Genomic DNA, 4,962 nt, shown 5'->3' with positions numbered 1-4,962 from the left:
TGTATTGAAGAACATTAGGGATGCGTTTGGCGCATCACAAGGAGCTGGATGGTCTGCTAATGTTTGGTTACGAGACAGATTTGGAGTCTTAGGTTGATTCAAATTTTGATAGCAGTTCTTATATCACTGTGTGTGATGTTTTGCTTTTGTACGCTGCTACTGACCTTTGCAAAAGCAATGATATTAAGATGGGTTGGAGTTGTGATGCCTGGAGATCAGGTACAGATGCCACTACTACGTAAGACTGACCCAGACGACGAAGATGAGGAACTGGTGGTAGAATGCAAATTGATTGAGAAATATCCTTTTTGAATATGATTAAATTATTATTGATGCATTTATTTTTGGTATTATTTAGCTATTTTGTAGTGTCTTACTATGGAGAGGTATAATCGAAGGGGGGAAATGGAAATGTGAATATTAACTTGGGATAATGTGATAATCTGCATCTGATGTTTTTTCTTTTTGCAAGATATTGGTTGGTGTTGTCTTTCATTTCTCCTAGAATGGTATTGGGGAAAAACCACTGTGAGGGTGGCTGACTGTTCGGGGACCCTGATGTTCCCAAACACTCAAAACAAGGAGGGTGAAAAATGGACGAAGGGCCCTGAACAAGGACACTGTGGGACTAAAATGTCTGGACTCAAAAGACCATCAACACTACAACGCGAGTCGACGCTGCTGAGGAGCTGCAGTGTGATACCTTCTTATGTCTTTTATATATATATGTATACATTCTACAGTGTTAGATGTAATCGGGGCTATTGATCATATTTAAAGTAGGACATTTATATGCAGAGTCCAAAATGATAATTTGCTTTACTTGGGGATCTTTTCGCTTTAATGGCTTTAAGAATATTGTTCTTTGTCAGTAGGAAAATACACTGGGACTTCATTTATTTTCTTTTTCTCGGTGCTTAGGGAGATTGGTGCTAGGCAGGGAAAGGTCCATTGGAGGGTCAGATGGGACTACCAGCCTGAATTTGGACATTATTTTGTTTTATTTCTGAGGTTTCCATATGTATTTGCCTAGGACATATCTCTATATGTTTTCATAAATTCTTATAATTGGCTTGGAGTACTATATGTGGTCGCTTAAGGCAGCGAGGGCCGTGAGAAGAATTTCCTGTCTTGATTGATTGATGAAACTTGTGAAAAAGGAAAGCTGCCTGACAGGTTTTTGCTCTCACACTCCATAAGTTTGTTGTTTGGCTAAGGTTAAGCTGCGACAAGCAGTATAGGAAGAACTGTCTTTCTTGGTACATTTGTAAACATAATTCTTTTCTTTTTGAGGCTTTGCAAGCCTCAAAGGGGGGAAATGAGGTGTATGTTTATATATGTAGCGCTGTGTTTATAGAGGCCCTAGGTCAAAGGTCCTCAGAGGGTGCCTCACAGTTTGGGAAAGGAAGTTTATGCTTTGTGATCGAAACCATACATTAGTGACAGTTTTTAGGAAAACAACTGCCTTATTTAAGAGTCGGTAGTCAAGACTGATTTTCAGAGTGGTTCATTGGCTTCACACCCTCTCACAAGCAGGTCTGCAGATGCTTGACTTGACGCTGTTCTTCTTTGTAATAAACCTTTATATGCAATCAAGACAGTGTCAGCGGAGTCTCCTTCATCCTCTTCATATCATCAACACCATCAAATAAACTACACTACTGCTGCAACTACTACTACCACTACAACTTCTACTACTAAACCAAAAGTTTACAACACCAAATTTAATTTGAGGATAATGTTTTTTCTTTAATACATTAAGAATTTAAAGAAGAATGCAATAATGAGGTGACACAGTAATAATAAACATTATAAAAAAGCCTTAAATAAATACTTACAAAAATTACACAAAACAAATAAGCAATAAATAAACAAATAAATAAATACATAAACAAAAAAAGAATTAGCAAAAGCAGTACTAAAATTACTTTAAAATTTCAAAACTGGCACCAGCAGATTAGTCATTTCACAGCCAACAAAGAAATCCAACATATCATTTTGATAGGGAAATATTAATTTAAGTTCTTTATCAAGTAAAAGTACATTAGATTGTTACAGATTCACAAATGCTAGGAATTAAATGCTTTTCTCAGATTTATATCGCTATAAAATGAAACCTTTGGGTTTTTTTAGCTGCTCATCAGGAAGTAATCTGAAGACATTTTGACATTTTATGGATAAATTATTTTATCAACAAACATAAACAGAATACTCAGAAAAATCCATGTTTGGGAACCACAAATCCTCAATAAGAAGAAAAATACTACAAAAAATACAAGAATTTCAACATGTGTTGGCATATATCTTAATGTTCCAGGGCCTTTGTTACTTTGACGTCTAAAATTATTTTTAGCATCTTTTCATTCAAATGTTAAGCAATAAGTTCTTTACATTAAAAGAGAACCTCAAAAACAACAAAACAAGTATGCATTCAAAGGGAAAAGACAATGATGCTGTTGGCTAAAGAACCTATGCCAACATGACCACTCACTTTAGATGGGATCTTTTAAGTAATTCAGCAATTGCAGAACAGCTATAGGGAGGTTGATGCTACCCTGCTGAATGCCCAATAAAGCCTGAAGAACAGTAATGTACCCTTTATGGCTTTTGCATACTTAAGGCTAAAAAGGTAGCAGACACCTATAATTATGCTTTTAGCCATGGTGATGGCAGTAGGTTCTGCTGCAAGAAGGTCCTTGCTGTCACAATGGATAGCAATGCTTCCAGTTTCCAGTTATCACCATTGTCTGTGTGGGGTCCTGTGCAGGCTGTCGGAAGGAAAAAAAATGTAATAAAAATAAATTTAGAATGTTTTTACACATTAACTTTATGAAAGTAACTTTCATAAAGTTAACTTAAGTAAACAGATGGCAATAATTTAGATAAATCACCCTTCGTTTTTTCTCAAGATAATGTGATAGATAACCTCTTATCATAAGAAAATTATCTTTGTTATCGAGAAATCGACATACTTAACTTTTGAGATTAAAAAATAACTGCAACAGCAGTAGTTCTTGATTTTCATCATAAGCTGCTGAAAAAATCCACAAAGAAAAAATAGTTTGCTCATCATTCAAGGGACTGAATTGTTGCCAAGCAGTACAAACAACTACAAACTGACCTGCTACTTTGTGTCAGTCCACACATTAATTGTTTTACATTATTTACATGTTTTGGGTTGCTCATTATCTATTTGTGATGGCCCATGACGTCTTACAGGAAACATTAGTGAAAAAAAGGTAGCTAAAAACATCCTGAGGGCTGGACCTGGCTCCCGGCCTAAAATAGCATGCTTTTCTGCTAGTCTGATTGAGAGGGTAAACAACACAACTCACAACTTCACCAAGTGTCATACTGCTCCATCTGCCGGTCAGCTGATAGATCAGCTCATTACAGACTCAGAATCAAATCACCTCGTCAATCACATGGAGTCCTCTGGGATCCTTCTGAAGGAGGTGGGGCTAGATGAGGATTCCTGTGGTAACCATGAGCCCTACTAATGTGTAGAAGTAAATTTGATTAAGAACCATAAAAACAATTATGGGAGTGTATCAATCTAATGCAAGCCTCAAAAGTCAAAGTGAAGCACTATTATTTTGCAACTTTAGATTATTATAGTGGTCTATGGGGAAAAGTCTTTTCAGCATAATTGTTCTCACTCTTCACAGGCTGGAATGCCAGTTGGCTTCAAAACCATGTGGGATTTTCAGTTTTATTTCTTATCTCATTAATGTGTGTTGACAAATATATCATATAAGCTTTCAGGCACCTGGACCTCACTTAAAAGCAGCTACAACAATAAAATGCTGCTTATGCATTGACATGACTCATCAGTATTAATAATGTACTTTATTAAATGTATCTAATATATAAGTCACAGCCTGGTTTTCTGCAAAATAAATACTTTTACTTTAGCACTAAATTTAGCTGATAATACTTATATACTTTTACTTAAGTAGGATTTTAAAAGCTGGATTTTTACTTGTAATTAAGTATTTTTACACTTTGGTATTGACACTTTTTCTTAGGTGAAGGTGAAGGAATACTTCTTCCACAACTGAATCTGATGGGCCACCAAATATGGTGTAACACCTGTTACATGCTGCCAATGGTAGAATTGCATTGGCCAGTTGTTAATACATCTGGGCTGCCAACTAACAAATATATGTTAAGCATATGACTGGCTTATCTTGTTGTCAAATGTGAGGTTATATAATTAAGTGATGGTTAATTTGTTATTCTGTGTCAAAAGAGGACTACTATGAAACTTTAAAAGATCAAACTGAAATCCAGAAATTTTCAGTCATTTTGTCTCATAACTTCAATGGAAATTGTTATTAGCATACATTTCAAGCTAGCTAACAGCTCAAAACATCAACACAACATCAACCTAGAAATACTGTTTCTCTGTTCCATAATTTTTGTGATATTAAGAGATTATTTTCATTTTACTGACCTTTAGAAATCGAAAGAAAAGGTCAAACATCTCTGCCCTTTTTCACCCCGGATTGAGGACATGCTTTGATTCGTTTCCACAAGCCATGACAATGCAGCAGCAGCTGGCAGTGGTTGATGCTGATCATATAGATAGATACACCCTCCTGTTCACAGACCTAATGCCCAGTGTGATAGTTACACCTAGTGACGACTTCATGCATGACTGTTCATTTCAAAGCATTTACAGTTAGGTACACAAGTATTTGTACAGTGGCACAATTTTCGTAATTTAGCCTCCGTGCAATGGATTTGAAACAAAGCCATCAAGATGTGATTTAAGTATAGACTTTCAGCTTTAATTTAAGAGGTTTAACAAAAATATTGCCTTAACTGTTTAGGAATTAAAGACATTTTTATACATAATCCCTCCCAAAAGTAATCGGACTATTGACTGACAATCAGTTTCATGGTCCGGTGAGGCCTGTACTTTTGTTATTTCCTGACAAATTAATCAGATAAAAGGTT

General features: G+C 35.8%; 1 long non-coding RNA gene across 2 annotated transcripts; it reads right to left on the bottom strand.

The window, feature by feature from the left end:
* Positions 1-1,864: 1,864 nt before the first annotated feature.
* Positions 1,865-4,715, bottom strand: LOC120793453. 2 transcript variants are annotated; one of them, XR_005707985.1, is made up of 4 exons: positions 4,457-4,715; positions 3,414-3,496; positions 2,973-3,034; positions 1,865-2,768 (listed from the first exon to the last, which is right to left on the bottom strand). It is a non-coding gene; the product is annotated as an uncharacterized LOC120793453 (long non-coding RNA). The 2 variants fall into 2 exon arrangements; XR_005707986.1 differs by lacking the exon at positions 2,973-3,034 and having other exon boundaries at positions 1,866-2,768; positions 4,457-4,710.
* Between the last annotated feature and the right edge of the window lie 247 nt (positions 4,716-4,962).

The sequence above is a fragment of the Xiphias gladius genome, chromosome 8 (genome assembly GCF_016859285.1).
Source record: "Xiphias gladius isolate SHS-SW01 ecotype Sanya breed wild chromosome 8, ASM1685928v1, whole genome shotgun sequence".
In the NCBI taxonomy this organism is placed as follows: domain Eukaryota; kingdom Metazoa; phylum Chordata; class Actinopteri; order Istiophoriformes; family Xiphiidae; genus Xiphias; species Xiphias gladius.
Note: the sequence above shows the minus strand (reverse complement) of the source record. Positions and strands in the feature narration are given on the sequence as shown.